Source organism: Chroicocephalus ridibundus, chromosome 1, assembly GCF_963924245.1.
Source record: "Chroicocephalus ridibundus chromosome 1, bChrRid1.1, whole genome shotgun sequence".
In the NCBI taxonomy this organism is placed as follows: domain Eukaryota; kingdom Metazoa; phylum Chordata; class Aves; order Charadriiformes; family Laridae; genus Chroicocephalus; species Chroicocephalus ridibundus.
Window position 1 is genome coordinate 171,613,825 of NC_086284.1, and position 17,436 is coordinate 171,631,260.

Below are 17,436 nucleotides of genomic sequence, written 5' to 3' on the forward strand. Positions count from 1 at the left end.
CTGTCAGTATTTGGTCCATCGGCCTGAAGTCATATCTTGATAATGAAAACTGTCCATGGTAACTTTGGCATCTCTCTTTCACGGATAGATGAAATTTTTTTATCCTTCCATCTGCTTGCTTCCCAACTTTTTTCTGCCTTTTTTTTCCAGCAAAGTTGGCTTTAGCGTGACTGTATAGACTGTCTGTTAGGCACTACACATTGCTGTAATGGTGTCAAAACCATGTAGACACCTTCAGAGCCAAATTATCATACTTGTTGTACAGTTTTGCATAGAAGATAGAGAGCTATGCCAGTCCCGAGCCCTCCAGAAGGCCTTGGACAGCCCATGCCTACCACACTGTTTCTCTGTGTTGCTTCTTGCACATAGATGTATAAAAAATCTGCTCCAAGAGCCCACCATCAGGAAATGCCCCAATTTCATGTGGTTCCCCAGGGACCTATGGATCAGGCTCCCTGTAGGCCTGCTAAGAAGATGCGCCTCTTTGACCTTCCACACTGGCTAATGCAGCTTCACCTTTTTTTAAGTTTATGAACATGTACAACTTTCCCACCAGAAGTACATGGCCCATTGCATTGAATTAAAACCTCCCTCCCCAGCTTGCTTTTGCTCACTTCAGTTATCTTTCACGTACCTCTTAGGAATAGCCTTTAACAACCATAAAAAACCCCTTAACCGTAAATATATGGGTAACATCTGCACTGTGTACTCTACAACAACATTTATTTGAGGAGAAACTTAGCAGAACTTCTGATTGGATCCTAATTATATGGTTGCCCTTTTGCCTTTAGCCACTACTTTGGAGTCTCCCCCTACTTAGGACTGTGAAGTGTTTGTAAGAACAAAGAAATAGATGACTGCTGTTAAGACTCTGCCTTCTCTCTAGCACTAACTCAGCCATGGAGAAAAATAAAGGAAAAACGTGCCCTCAGGTATGCTCTCCTTGATGCATATAAATTCAGGTCCCATGAAAATATTTGTCTGTAAATAAGCCGTTTGGTTTAGTCTTGTTTCTCAAGGTTAGCTGGTTGCAGGGTATAGCTTGCACTCGGTAATAAATGAAAAACAAGTTTGATCACTGGAATTCTGTTATTTTCATCTGCAATATTATGCAAGATCAAGGTAACAAATTTTGTTGCCAGCTGGAGCTGCAGGGTAACAGGCTGCTGCTGGTTTTCCCTGTAGACAACAGTAAAGAACACATTTTATGTCAAAGTAATTGCACTAACAGGTGCCGTTGAGCAACTGTGTTTTGGTTGCGACACTGTTGTGGCTCAGTGCTTACCACAAATGTTTATATATATAAAAAAAATGGTTCTGCTTTTAAATTCCTATTCAACTGACAAGAAAGAATAGGGTAAACAAGGGTGAAGCAATAACTACAGTTTAAAGGCAAGAAAGCCTCCTTCCCACTTCTGGTGTGTGAATACCCTGTCCTATCACAAGTCCTTCCTTGGACGTTTATCACAGCAACTGTAAGCCAGCATTCGGTGCTGACAACATTAAGACCTGTAAGAACTGGATGAGATTCTTGCAGTGGGATACATCCTGATGTGATTATGCCACATATTCAGGGAATAATGTCATTTCATGCACTGAATGCTGGACACAGACTGCTGCACATGCAGTGGGTGCTCTTCTTGCCTGCCTTCATCGTGCGTTCGACCACTGGACTTGGCTGCTCCTGCTGCAGGAAGGGCAATCAGCTTAAGGTGCAGCAAAGGGAGTGCCGGCAACACTGGACCTGGGAGCCCTTAGCATTTAGGGAGTACAGAAATGTTGGTAAGCTTGGAGAAGGTTCCTCCTAGTCTTGCGAACCCATGTAAGCTAACCTGCTAAAACTGTCACCTGCTTTGTGCCAGGCTCAGGACTGTGTTTCATTTGAGCTTTTCAAGCCTGTGGACAGCTGGGGAGATGGGCACTCCAAATTAGTGTATGAGCTGAAACACTCCACCTCTCCGAGCTGAAAACCTTGTGTGAGCTGCTCCGAGGGTATGTTTACAGGGCTGTAGGTATATACAGTGATGTAATGGGACTAATGTAAGATTTCCTAAAGATGGATTCTCCGAATCAAAATTTAACCATCTAAAAATGGGACCAATGGCTTTAGCTATCTCCTTAGTGTCCCCATAAAACCAATGCACACCTTTATATTGTCTAACCTAGATGTCTATTCTAAAATTCAATGTATCTCTTTTTGGAAGCCAAACACATATGCCTGCATTCTGCCAAATGCATCCAATCTAAAAGACATCAGCTCCTCCTGACAAACACACTGTGAACAGTCTGGAGACAGTGCAGGAATCCAACAGTGCCTTGCTTTCTTTGTCTAGCACCCCCACCTCTCTGTCTTGCTACATCTTGTGCCTACAGTCTCCATGCCCTGTTGGTCTGCCTCAGCTTCTTCCTCAAAGCTTCTTTCTTGCCCTTATCATGGGTAGATGACTTCTGCAAGGACTGCAATATGTGACCAGACCTCCTTCCCATGCTTTCCTCAGCATCCATCTTCTCTGTCTTTTCCTTCTTAGAGGACACTGTGTTTGCTCACTCGTGGGGGTTCCTCCCAACACTCCAACTGCTCCCTTTCCTCCATAGCTTTATTTTGCCAAGCTTTTCAATCTTACCAATTTCTTTTCACCCTAAAGCCAATGACTCTCAATCCAGTTACTGTATCTTAATTACTGGTCATTATTGCTGCACTAATTGTACACATGCATGTTCTGAGCCACAGGCGAAGCACGTGTACATACTGTTGCCTAAACTTCAGTGAATGTGGGTTAAGATAATTCATGTCACTTCACATTTTCTGGGGTTAAAGAATGCTCACAGTAATGAAGGAAGCCTAAACCCTAAATTAGACTCATTCTACATTTTGGCACCCTAAGACTTCCCTGTTCTCATTCCCTTCACCTTTAATTCCTTTCCTCTGTGACTAATAATTTTTATTTCTTTTGGACTGGTGTAATACCGACAGTGCTATGCAGGTGTCTTTCTGAACGGGTTATTATAGCTCAGTTTTGAAGATGCAGCTAAATTAATCCGTGACTTTTCCATGTTGTGCTGTCACACTTTCTACCACCAGAAGAGCATATGACTATTCTGTCTGAACTAAACATTAGAGTAATCTTGCAGAGGCTTACGCGGAGATTCATCCTGGCTCTGTCACAGTGTGCTGTGAGGCCTCTCCGTGTCCTTGGCTGTAAAATCCCACACCCATCCCCTTCGCTTCCACACTTGTGAGAATGAAAAATGTTTTCATGGTATGGAACGATGCTTTCAGTTTGGGTGCTCTTTTTAATTTGTTTTCCCAAGGAAATATCCCTGCATTTTTGCTAACAGTTTTTTATATGCATGGGTGTGGAGGAGTTTCCTTGCTTGCTCAGCGTCTTTGCTGCCCTTAGAGCACTCTTGTATGATGTTATAGACAGATTACCATTGCTTAGTACTCTTCAGAACACAGCATTTTACAGTCTCTTCATAAAATCCCTTTCTTACACAATGCCCATGCTACAGGCATCAATAAAATTCATATTTTTATCTCTTCATCTTCCTTTTTTTTTGTAAACAGCTCAATGAAACCACCAAAGTTGGCACGTGTTTCAACTGAATAGCCACAGCGTTGCAGTGCTGTGCAATACTTTCCCCATCCTCTCTCCCTACCCCAGATGTCACGTTCCCTTACACTGGCACGTACAAAATGTGGCTGGATAGTCCTAGCAGAGACTGAGTTGGGCCACAGATGGGAAACAGTTCAGAACAACTTTCTACCAGGACAAAACTGCTGTATCCAAAGGGCTATTGAGGACATTAGTTACCTGCTCAAGTCAGTGTTTCTGGCAGGGGAAATCATGGTTAAGCAATGAACTATGGTGCCCCTAGAAGGGCTTTCCTCATTTCAGGCAACTTCAGGCTAAGAAGACCTCTGCTGTATGAAACAGTTTGACTTGGTCATTGTTGGGCACTTGATTGGTCTTAATAAGATTTTTTTTTGTATGTAATAAGGCTAATGTGGACACAACACAGTAGTACAGCTTTTTCTAGTTCTTATGACTGGTTTCAGTTTTGGTGGGGAAATCTAATGCTTCAGACTGGGCTATTCTGTTGAACTTCTAAGAATTGCCCTTTCCCGCTGTCAGCCAGCAGGCTCTTGGGATGTACCCTTGGGTGCCATTCCTGGGGCTGCAGAGTTGCCCTGGACACAACAGTGAGGACATCTCAGCTCACGGCATGCCTAGCACCCCTCGTCAAACTGAAAACCAGCCAAGTTCACTAGAAATAAAAAAATCCAGATTTAACAAAAAGCTTGCAAGACATTTGGATAAATCTGGGGCCATGGAGTGATTAATGGAACGGTTCTGAAGGATTATCTGAATGTGAAGCTCAAGTTTAAACTTGTGAGATGTGAGACTATATGAAATTAAAACAAAACAACAAAAAAAAGGGATTGAACACTTGGGATAGAATAAGTTGTTTCAGTCCCTCATTGCATTTCCCCATACTGGGAGGGTTTGCTGTCTGCGGCAGAGGCACAACAGCTGCCATCTCACTGCAGAGCACTACAGACGGTGAAGAGAAGAGACAAACTCTGCCCTTCTTTTGATGAGTTTCTGGGCTTTCTTCTTTCTGCCGTTCACATGGCATGGGAGATAAAACAGTCTGGCGAAAGAGAAGCATTTTTATCTGTCATTTTGTTAAGCAAAATACCCACAGATTATAACTCGCTTGTGTTGTTGAAAATGCAGGTGAAGGACAAGAGGTGATTTACTTTGGTGAAGTTGAAGGGGAACTGTGACTTCCTGCAGCAGGAAACCACCTTCTACAGAAAGAAGGTTGCAGGGTAACATCTAAGCTGGGGTTTGGACGACTGAGGGTCAGAAGGAGTGTTAAAGTCAGGGAGGAAGGGGAGGGAGGGAGGGAGCAAGGCAGAGCTGGGTCTGGTAGGAACTGCTGCTTTTGGGGAGGTATCAGCTCTGGGTTTCTGCAGGTGGGAGCAGGGCAGGTGGGACATGGGAGAGGCCCAGAGTCTGGTGCTTCTTCAGCTGACCAGGCAGCAGGACACCCACTCCTCGCTCCTGTGGAGGCACCGATGGCTGTCACTGAGCTTGCTTCAGATGCCAAAACTGCTTCAAAAGACACCAAGGACGTTATGGCACGCCAGTGCTGCCCGTCCCACCTCAGACCCTCGCCAGAGGGCTGCTGCGTGCTCTCATATGCCCACTGTCCCCACTGCAGCTTTCTGTCACAACTGAAAACTACCAGAGGGGAAAAATGCTCTTTGCTGTTTGGTAAAAAAAGATCTGGGCAAGCAGTATCCCATTTATTCCCTCAAATAATAATAGTAAATAATAATTCCAGTGGAAAACAGTTTCTGTTACCAGGAGTTTGCCACCTGAGTTGAGATCCATCTGGAGACTATTTTTTTTGAGAGGAGAGATCATCTCACATGCTCTTGATTACTGCTCATATTTATGATCAGGCTGCTTAGTAAAAAAAGAGGTGTCTTTGCTGCCTGTGACTTGGCTCTGATGCTCCCGGGGCACGTGCCTGTGTGCTGTGTATCGCCCCATCGGCGGGGGTGTGCAGCGTTGCTGGTTGTGGGGCAGTTGTGCTCCCAGAGGATGAATGCTCTTTCTCTCCCCGGTGACAGCTGTCATTGTTGAGGAGCCGCTGTTTGCTTTAAAATCACATGGCGAGGCTGGTGGCGGTGGCAGAAGGGAAGAAAAGGAGGGGAGAGATGGTTTGCCCAAAAGAAGATAGTTACTGTTTAACTACACAGACTCTTCTGCCGCACACCTTCATATAAGAAGTCCACAATCATCCTGCAAATGCTGTTGCTGGGGAGGGAAAGTCTGTTTAAAACATCAGCCTGTTTCTCTCTTTTTGGCTGCAGAATGAGCATTTTCTGTTCCCTCTCTGGAAGTGCTCCTTACCTGACCCCGAGGAGAAATGTTTGCCCCTGCCCTGCACCAGCACATGTGGCAGTACTTTCGCAGCCCCTTCCGAAATTTCCTTGGATGGAGCAAGACTTGGCCCTTGCTCAGGAGGAGTGGCTCAGAACTTCATAGACCTGTTGTTCTATAACCGAAAGGCTTTTTCCTATCAGAAGATAAAGATGTTACATGGCCAACCTTTCTGCCTGCAGACTGGAATCATAAATGGATGGCTTCAATGTTTCGCTCGTGTCTGCCTACATCCACAAAGATTGTTAAAAATTAGCTCCCAGTCAGGAGCTATTCAGATACTTATCTTAATGTTTAAACAGCTGTTTTCCTATCAGTGTCCTTCCCCATGGTTTATTCCCACAAATTGCCTGCTTTCATTGTTGTGCAGGGTAGAAGCAGAAGCTGACTGTCAGCAGCCTGCCGGTAAAACATCAACTGGAGCAGTAACAACCAAGCGTCCTGGCATGATGCAATCCATAGAAATTACTCTGAGATGTTAACTTGGGGCTGGACGGCAAGAGGAATAGCAGATACACCTTCATGAGATTTAAAATATAGATGATATATAACTGTTTTCTTAAAATCTGATCTTATTTTCTGTTTTCTAAATCTTAAATTCCAGCCAAAGACATTCCTGAGCTAAGAAGAAACAAATAATTTTTCCATCAGAGTCCAGGAGAGATGAAAATTTCAGGGTTTTTTATTCATACAGCTACAACCTCAGCAGAACTCCCTGATTTCCCCTCCTCCCTTCGTCCCTCCTGCCAAGTGTGCAGTTACAGAGAGCAATGTCAAGCTGATACGGTAGGTTTGAATCTGCTCTCACGGGCAGTGATGATGTGTTAGGAGGAATGCTGTGAGGGTCTGAAAGTCTGCACCGCTCTGGAAATTAAAAGTCAAGAGCTATGACTGTAGCTGGATTACAGCTCTTCCTGAAAACTGAGAATGTGGAAAGCAATGAATACAGATGCTAATTTCCTGGGAAAGAGGGAGGAGGTTTATGTTTCTATACCTATATATGTGAGGAGAAAGTTCATTTGAAGTATATGAATATTGAACCAAATCTTTTTCCCTTCACTCATGAAAGTTATCCTGCTAACACTGGGTGAACTATTTGTTTCAGGTACTGAGTGGGAAGGAATTGTGCCTAGTTGTTGTTTCAGAGCACTCGTGTGCTCAGATTTGCTCACAGCAGAGTCGGTGCGGGTGATGCCGTTACGAAAGCAGCAGTGAGGAGTGCTGCAGTCCATCACGGCTTGGAGGTTGGCTGCCCCCCCTCAGGTGACGACACAGAAATCAGGAAGGATTCACATTTTCTCCTCTACTTACACGAGAGATACACGTTTTGTTCTTTGCCCTTCTTTTAGCACTAATTTGCTTTAACTCTTCAACTTTATTCAGCTCTTTGATAGCTAGTTCATTTTTGATAAATAAAACATCATTTTTATCTTGAGCAAGCCAATTTTCTATACTGATTGCTGGACTTAAAATGCTACAGGTCTCTGCATGAATCACAAGGAGACAAAAGACATCTCAGATTTCATGGCTGTTTACAGTAGGGCTAATATCAAGTCCTTTAGCCAGCAAAACACATTAGCTCAAAACTCAGAGGACTAGAAAAAATTACTTTGCCTGATTAGCTTTAAGCTGGCATGTCTGAAAACATCAAACAAGAATCAGCCTGCTTTTGAAATCTGTTTCCAGTTATAGAAAATGACCTTCTTGATTCCCAGCAGCATCACATCCTAACTTAAAAGAGATGCACTTTCCTCTCACATCCACAAAGGTGCCCCCACAGACTCTGATGTGTTGGATAACACTGCCGGAGACCCCTGCTGAAATCCTCCCATCCGTGTTAAGGTGGATGGGGAATCAGAATGATCTCTTTGCCACCCTCAGATCCAACCCTTTCTGCAGCAGACTCTCCTGATAGAAAAAAGTTGTCCTTGAGGTGAAGAATATTCCTCCAGCAGGCTGAAGGAATATTCATCCTGCTGTCCTCCTGTGAGAAGACACAGTCCTCTAGGATGAGAAATAGCAAGCATTTCCGCCAGACATAGAGTACTGAGTATTGAAATGACAAGGGTCCAAGATCCCAGCGCAGAAGATGCAGAGGCAGGAGAATTTCCCTGCAAACCCTTACTTACATATCTTGGGTTTGCTTGGGCTCTCAGGAGGGGGAGTCGTGTTGTTGTCACCTCCAGAGGGAGGTAGGAAATTATTCAAGACTAAGGAAATAAATACAAAATCAAAATGATTAGGTGTTTCCTTTTGGGTCTATGAAACCCAACAGCACTGCTTTAAACTGGATAATCTTCTCTACAGCCTGCGCAGCAATTTCAAACAGGTGACTCTAGCTCATACAGACTTCAGTAGACTGATTCCATATAAAGAGGCAAGGACCAAGAATATTCCAGCAGTTTACACAGTGTAGAACAAGCATCCAGTGGCTTTTTACAGTGACTATTCTGTGTATTTATTTTCCATTCCTGTTGGCAAAAGTATCAATGAACAGGATTTTAGAGTCAAGACATGAATACACGTCTCTCAGACTCTTTACAACCCATATTCTGATATTTACCCCGTCAGGATAACCAGGTCAATTGTTTTTGGCACAAATCCATAAGCATCAGTTCCTCTGTCTGGTAAATGCTGTTTTTGTAGCAATCGGCGGGGCTGCTGTCTAGTCCATTTCCAAAACATCCTGGTAGGAAACAAGGAGCAGATTTAGCAAAACAGCCAGCTTCACTTAGACCAAAAGCAATCATCTGAGGCAGGTGATTTCCATACGCATATGTATGAGTCCAGTGAACTGGTAAAAATATCTGCAAAAGCAATAAATAGCTCCAGTTATAGATGGAATTCCCACCAATGCCATAGTTTAGAAGTGGGACCCTTATTATATAGATTGACAGCAACCTTCAGCACACAGGGAAATTTCATCCTATGATCTGCTTCGGTTTTGGCCTTATTCTTAAAATTTATCTGTCAAACTCAGCGATAACATCCAATATTTAATTTGATTGAATATAACTGTTTTATATGTTGTGTGTGGTGACAGTTCTGATGAGTTATCAGAAGTGCAATGCCTAAAGCAATCAATTATTAATGAATTAATAATGTTAAATTTATAATGAATTTATAATCATTACACAGATCTCAACACAAAAGAGGTTTCTAAGCTTAGAAGGATGTCTACTTTAAATTTTAGTCTTGAAAAATGAGCAGACCTCTTTTGATAGTAACCTGCTGTAATTTAGACACCCAAGCAAATGCTTACAAAATTAATTTTCTAAGACACTCTGTAAATTTTTTTCCTTGAAAACAGTTATCAGATTTTAGGCTATAAAAGATGTCAAAGGCTGAAATATATCCATGTTCCAAGGACTGTAGAAAGGGCTGGTTTGCATTTTAATTTGAGGTATGGTATCAAAATATGCTTGAGTTCTGTATTTGCATTAATAACTTAATTATCTAAATCATGCTCACGTGATGCTGAACTTGAAACGGGCCATTACAGCTCAGAAAAGAGTTGTCTGGGGCCAAAATGAACTCAGTGTGCAACATGGCCAAATAAGCTCTCAAAATGTCGGGCATCATCAGGATATTGAGAACAGGACAGGGAGCATGATTTTCTCCTATTCAAGACCTGATGTGCCCCCATCTTGAGTAGCATGTGCAGTCCTGGTCTCTGCATCTCAAGGATTTAATGAAGGTGGAGAAGGTACAGAAAAGGGCAGCTACGATGATCAAGAGGTTGGAGCAGCTGCCTTAAGAGAAGAGACTAAAAAGCCTGGGACTACTTAGTTTGGAAAACAGAAGGTTGAGATTTGTGTTAAAGTGGCAGATACACTGGGTGTGGAACTGTGGGACTGTGCTACTTGATTAAATTAGCAGAGGAACCAGCTTAAAGTTAGTAAAAGATTTCTTTTTCAGAAAGATTTCTTTTTTCACGGGGCAGCAAACTTCTGGAACTTGCTACAGATGTTATCAACGGATTCAGAAAGGGATAAGACACATTTGTGAATGCTAGAGGCAATAGGGAAGAAGGTGTCCTCTAGCACTCCTGACCAGGGGAAAGGAGAGAAGAGTGTGCCCTCACTCATGTGCACTCCCCAAATAGCATCTCTTTTCAGTGTTGAAAAAGAACACCGTGCAACTTGGACCAGTGGTGACTCAGGAGGAACTTGTTACGGTTTTATGCTGTTCAGCTGTTCTCTGTGCTGAAGAGGATTTTAGTGCTAGTTGTATGACCCCTTTTTAAAGCAGAGACCAAGCAAGCTGACAGCGCGACAGGATGGGTTACTGAAATAGTAGCTGGAACTTTTCCCTCCAGGGAAGGCGAACTTTCCTGGAAACGCTGAGAAATTCTTCCTAACAACAGACTTTCCCCCATTTTCTCACCATTGTTTTGAAACGATAAGGAGTGATACGTAAACCATCCAAATGTAAGGACAGAGATGACACAATACTGTATGGCTCCGTAAAATCCAGACAAAAACATAACCTGCGTGAGTAGACAAGTCCTTACAGAGTATTTTCCTTCCTGTTCTCTTTTCACATTTCATGTATCTGTCCCAATTTTGGTAGGTTGATAACACTCTGTCTGCAAGCCCTTAACTTTCATTTGCCATCTCTTTTAAAAGCCATCCAGCCTCATCTCCCTGGATCTCGAAGCAGCTTGGCGAAAGGTTGTTGCCTGCCCTTGGCATAAGAAGAAGTGTGCAACCTGAAGAGTGAAGCAGCCCAGCACACGGGTACCTGTTAATTGCTCAAATACGTCTCGTGATAGCATTTCCAGACTGCTATCCTTGCACTTCACTCTTGTCGGAATTGAAGAGACAATAACTCACCGTTTCTAGACAAATAAATTCACACTATCCTGTTGTGTGAATCCTATAGGCAGCATGAGAGCTACTAGAGTGTGAATCGAATTGTTTGCTTACTGGATTTTTTCATACAGGAGGTGCACGTGGCCTTTTACCATGTTTTTCCCTCGTGCACACCGTGCCACTTACTAAATAGAGGTCGATCATCCTAGAATTTTCTTTCAGCTGCCCCATAAATAATAAATAATAAACAAAGCTGTGGGAAGCTAGGCATGAAGGATCTTGGTGGTTTGCCATTAATCTTTCAAGCGGCAGCCAGATAACTCCTGCCAGTTGTTGTGCAGTTTGCTAGGTAAATTTGATGTTTGTCTTACTGGATACTACGTGTGTGTTCACATGTGTGTGGGGACCATTAAAGCTCATTTCAGGTGAGATGCTTGTGGGTTTGCTGACAGAGACCAGCTGAAGACAACACAGTGGGCTACCAGTGCTGCTGACCTGGATTCTTAACATTTGCTGTGTTTTTTCAGACTTTTGCCAAAGATCCTAGATTTTGCAGCTTCCTACTTCCAGCCTGGTGCCAAGTACTATTCAGCTGTCCCTCGCTCAGCAGAAACCCAGAGCTATGAATCTGCATGCCTTTACTCCCAATTGCAAATATCCTTACATAGTCTATGGTTCACTGATGCAGAAGTCGTATTCTATGGTGTATGTCTGTGTGGTAAAGAAATATTTGAGAAATTAAGTTCAAAAGAGAACAGTTCACTGTTCTGAGCCAAAGGTGTCTCAAAAATAAAATTCATATTCATATTTCATATATGAAATTCCTCATAGTATTCACACCTCTATTGGAAAATAGCAGATGACCTGCAAATTGAAATTAAGTTACGAATCACTACAGTGTTCTTCTTGGTTGTTGTTTTTTATTTTTTTGGGGGGTGGTGGTGGTTTTTTTCATTGTTTTGGTTGCTGCTAACCAAGCCATTAAGCCATTAGATCATTCTGCTTTTTGTGTAATATATTGGATGTTGACAAATTAGTAGAAATAGTTACTCTATCAGCAGTGGGGAGCGGGGGGGTGGAGACCTACTGGAGATCCTAGGCACACCGCAATGCCCACTAACATTACTGATACTGTTCTTCAGGCTTCCTAAGGCAACTTTTGCCACAGCTGAGGAGAAAAGTAACGAGACTTTAAGGTGTGTCCATGGCAGAGCAGCTGTCAAAGAGTCACACTGTGTGTTACGTATTTGCTAGGTAGGTCTGCCAAGAGCTGGCACGCTGAGGAGATAAATCTGCAATTCTTGGAGCAATGCTACACAGTGACCTCAAACAAAAGATCTCTGGGTTGAAGTGGGGCAGCTGCTGCAGCCCTTTCCGTTCCAGGCGTGGGATGCTTTTCACAGGGATGTTCGTGTCACCCAGAGGCAGTTAAGGATGCGATACAGTCTCTGCTGGTGCATGAACTGAACTCTTGTTTACTGTTTGACCGACTCCTACCTTTGGACGTGTCTTTGGACATGCTATCTTAAACTGCAGTAGATCCAATGAATGCAGAAACTGGCCATCTGGGCACTGCAGGTGAGATTTATCCCTGAGCCAAAGCTAACACAAATCTCAGACTTACGCCTTTCTTTGGGATTTCAGTGGGGTTTTGCAGAGCCAGCTCAAGGCTTCTTGGCAATGCTGGCCAAAAAATAATAACAGTAATAAAAAAATTCCTTCCTGCCAGAAAGCAGAGCTAGAGGCAGGATGGACATGAGATGGAGACATGTGGGGAGCGCTGTGGAGAGCCAGCTTGCTGCTCTCGCTGCTGCCAGGAGGCAGGGGGTGGCCGTGCCTGCTTCTGGCAGACACCATCCCTGTCTTCCTCCCTTGATTTGCAAAGGGAGCAGACACAGCTGGCTCCAGCACAGCTAAAGCTGCCAAGGATGTTTTGTCGCTGCCCACAGTTATCATGAGACAGTTCACAGTGAAGGCTCGCTGGGGTGCTCCAGCTTGGAGACAGCCGTTCTCACAAGGGTGAATTTCATCCTGGCCATACACAGGTCCTCATTCCACATCATCCATGGATGGATTCACAAAGCTGAGATTTTGTTTTCGTGTTTGAGCTTGGGTTTTGCCATTTCTGAGAAGTGTCCTTTCCTCTTTTGTGTTGTCATTGGGCAGAATGAGTCATGACCACTATCTGTGTGGGAGCAGGCACTGGACAATGACTTGCAAGATCAGAGCTCATTTCCTGCATCAAACCACAGATCTTATGCATAACCTTAGGAAGTTACTTCAGCTCATTCAGGCATCACTTCCCTACACTTGCCTGTAGCTTTCTGCTTCAGTGGGGATTGCTACAGTAGCTCAATTTAGGTGTGAGTGTCTAACAGCCGAAGTCACGATGAAGACACTATCGTTACTCAAATTATTATTTGAAAAAAAATGTTCTCACTAATGACTGTGTAAAATTTCAAGCAGTTAAACAGCAAAAGTCTGAGCGCAGCAGCACAGCAGGCTTTGTGCAAGCGCTGCTGGTTTCACTGGAAACTGTTACAGCTCCAGGAGGTTTTTCCCCCAGCTTCTTCCCAGTTAAACCCGCCAAGTTTGAGCCAGTCACTACAACAGGAGCTGCTGACAGTTTAGCAATAGTGTGTCTGCCCCTCTTGGCCACGGCCAATTAGATTCAAATGTTGCAAACTTTTCCAAGAGAATTAACGTATCAGCACTAAGCAGCGGTTCACAAGAACTACGCAAAGGCAGTTGGGGCTCTATTAATTGCAATGGAAAAGTAGACAAGTGGTGGTAGGGCGGAAGAAGGCAGGCATTCGGGGCCATATGACACCGGGAGCAACTGGAAGAAATGTCTGGGGCAATGGGCCAAACTGCTGGTGTTGCGACCCTGCGAGCCTGTTAGATGTTTGCAGTTTCCCAAGATACCTTGTCTCCCTCTCACTTTGTTTGTTTTCCTTTCCTCTCTGCTGGCTGGATCTGACCCTCCTTGCCTCTTCCCTTCCCCAGCAGCAAAGTCCGTATTTTTTGCACACGCTGCCCGTGTGTTGGAGATGGCCCGTCCCTGCTGCAGCTGGTGACAGGGAGATTGCTGGCCCTCAGCAATGCCATCCCAAGTGCATCCTCCCGTTAGCGTCTGCAGCAAAGTGCTTGCCACACGAGTGGAGCAATGAAGTGTATGTGGCCAGGCAAGAGACAAGGAGCCGTACGGGCACAGGCTTCAAGTAGAAGCCATCTCCCTGGCTCGGAATGCCCTGCTTGTTCCTCCACCTTTGGATCCTGGTGCTGTTTGTGTGGATGCAGGGCAAAATCCTGCTCAACAACACCACTGGCAGGTCAATCTCCGGCCTTGCTGGAAAGACGATGAGGCCCATCTTACTCAAGTCATTGTGTCTACATATAAAACTCAAAGGGTTTGGACCGTGGTGATTTTTCTGAGTTGTACGTATGGAAAGGGCCAGAGGAGGCTTGTCTGGGGGCAAATATACAGTCCTCAAGATATAAAGCAACATCTTGCTTGCTGAAATAAATATTTTTGGTGGAGGGAAGGAGTGAGGATTCATAGCTAACAAACTATTTCTAACAACTTCTCAATTTTGAGGGACATATTTCCTTAATGGATTTCAAATCACTCCACAAATGAGTCTGAAAATTTATGTGTAGGGAGATTTGCCCTAGCTCTATGAACAAGGAGAGACAAGAACAGAGCTCCTCTGAAACTTACTGCGTGTGCCACCCCACTGGCCCATCAGTGGGAACAAGTCACTATTTAAGCATTCAGCTTTGAAAAGCCTCCCTAGAAAGAGTATAAAATTTGCTCATAGTTTCAAAAATGCCTATTTATTTGGGATATCACGATCCTGGCTAAATGAAATGTGAGCAGTCCTTAGAGGCCTGACTTCCTGAAAGTCCTTACATTCATTCTCTGAAAAAAAATTGTTTTGTTGTCAGCTATGCAAAAGGGGAGGTACTCAGATTCAGGAATTGCATGTGAAAATTTGGGCCAAGTCGGACGTTTAGAAAATTAACATGAAAGGAGAAGTTCAGGTTTAAAAAATGTGGAAAACAGTCCTTTTTGACTAGTGCTTTGAAGGCGACCTCAGACTGGACAAGGCATTGCTGGCACAATATGACCTGTGAAACAGCAAGAGCAAATCAGATAATATTCTATTACTCTTTTTATGAGAGATATGCTGAGTAACTAGAAGCAAAATAAACCACAGAATGATGCCTTTACGGCATGAGAAATGCTGCCCCAAGGAAATTAAAAACTGCACACAATTGCAAGCGCTAATCCCCGCCTTCGATACTGTGAAAAGACCCTTGAGTTTCCTTTGGCAGAGCCTCAGTTCCTAGAGGGGTTTTTGTGTGTGCGCAGCAGTGGCCTGGTAGCCACATCTGGGTCTGTGCCCTGCCTGTACCTGCTCAGCAGGAATGCAAACAAGGCAGAGGCACTGTCGCTTTTCGCGACTTGATCTCTTCAAATCAGCGGAGGAGAAATGATAACGGTGCTGCTTCTGTCTCTGCGCTGCACGTGTGTGTTTTGTGGCAGAGAAAGGAAATTGTGCTTTTTCGCAGGTGAGCTCAAGAACAGAGTATAAACTCCTTGTGACTCAGAGAAATGAGAAGTAACATAAAGCAAAGGTTAAATCTGCAAAAGTGCCATTCATTCACTATTCAGCAAATGAAGCTGAGGCGATCCCTGAGCAAAAGCATCCCAGACAGATAACGTAACTGCAATCATATATGTTGGCTTTTATTTGTCTTGCCTGGTTAAAGCTCTCATGCTATCCACGTTGCACAAGAATCGATATGAAAAGGTCAGATACGTTGCCTAGGTGAGAAGAGAGTAAGACAGGGCATTTCATCGTGTTCCAAATGCCTACCAGACCAAAAGCTGCAGCGAATTCTTGGAGATCCCGTCTCCCCAAGCCCATTAATGCTTGTTCAATGCAGCTACACCTGATGTTGTTCTCTTGCTTGAACTGTGTCTTAATGTTCAAAGGAAGGCTGTGAGTGAGGACATCTATGGCTCATTTCTAGTTTCGGGTACTGTCTAATTTTGAAAAACTTCAGTTTTTCTTGTGTCTGACCCTCAGTTTCTGAGTAATTAGAGAGATGTCACTGTATAAGTTCATACATATATATGTGTGTGGTAATAACAAGACTTCTGTTACTCTTTGCAAACCACTCATATTCCTAGAAGAGCTAGAAAAGTGTCAGGGGTTTCACCTCTTTGAAGATAAGAGTAATGCTGGAAATACAGCTGCCAGCTGATGTTTCACAGCTGTGGATTTCTCCACCATGCCAGTGCTGTAGTAGTAATTAAAATGACAGATAAACAGCATCCATGTTTGTTTTCCAAGCCCAGCAATGAGGAAACTCTGTACTGACCATGTTAGAAGTGCATGAACTGTGTTGACCCTTGCCTGCACCACTATACCTGCCTCTCGGGAATGCAATGTACTTAATTATTGTTATTACTTGGAACAGAGGGTTTGATTAATGCATGATTAGTGAGAAAAAGCCCATGTACTTCCGTGGGCACAGAACCATATTCTTATTCCTGCAAATGAACAAGAACTTAGCTTCCTCCCAGTGGGAATCTTGACATTTATTTAATCACTGGCAGGATTAAACCCTGCACTAGGCCGAACCGGGATGTTTACTGTGAGGAGTAAAATCCAGCACCCATTTAAGCGTTTGCAGGTGTAGGGTCCAAGTTCTCTCTGCACTACCGCAATACTTTGTTTTTGAGGGGGCTGGGGAGGAGGAGAAAGCACGTGCGGCTTTGTTTCTTCAGTACTGCCACATGACGAGAAGTGGCTTAGTTCACCCGGTCAGGTGGAGAACAGTTGGTGTAAGTTATACAGCAGAACAGCTGATTCCATGAAATGTATCTCAGAATTGGTTAAACAACCCAAGAGCGAGCACAGCCTGTGGTTTAATGACAGCTGAGTGAAGGTTCGCATTGTACTAACAACATCCTGTATCTCCGTGGCGGTGATGTGGTGTGTGCACACGTACTCCTTTGCAGCCAGTAACTTCTCATCAGATTTTCACACTGGCTGATTAGGCTGTTATTTAACAAGTGTGTTTTCCTGTTCCTGCCACGGGTTTATTTTTGTTGCTGTTGTTGCAGTAGTAAAATCGCCTCTGATATTCTCAGAAATTCTTCATAGCGCTGCTAATGTTTTGCTTGATGTTTTGCTGAAATAGGTTTTGCTGGGATTTTTTAAAATGTCAGGTCTGTTCTCAAAGTGCATTTACTTAATTGGTGTACAGTGCTGGATTGGATTCAGTACCTACGCACGTATTACCTAGGTACAAAGCTGCATGGGTTGTCAGAACACACTTGAAAAAGAAATGTGAGCTCAGCTTCCTATAGCAGAAAGATGACAAGCTCTGATAATGCGGAAGGCAGCACAGCAGGGTAATACCCAGGGCAAATCAAAGACACAGGCTCTGCTGGGTGGTGCAAAACATGAGCAGAAGCCAAGGAAGACTTCTCTTCTGTGGAAAAAGTCCTACTTTTGGAGACCTTTCAATCTGAGTAAGAACAAAATCAGTAATATCGGCATCTCCTATAACATGTCTGATCTCTTCTCATGCCTATATAGATTTCTTAAGCACGGGTGAATGCTTTCTTATACTGTATATTTTAT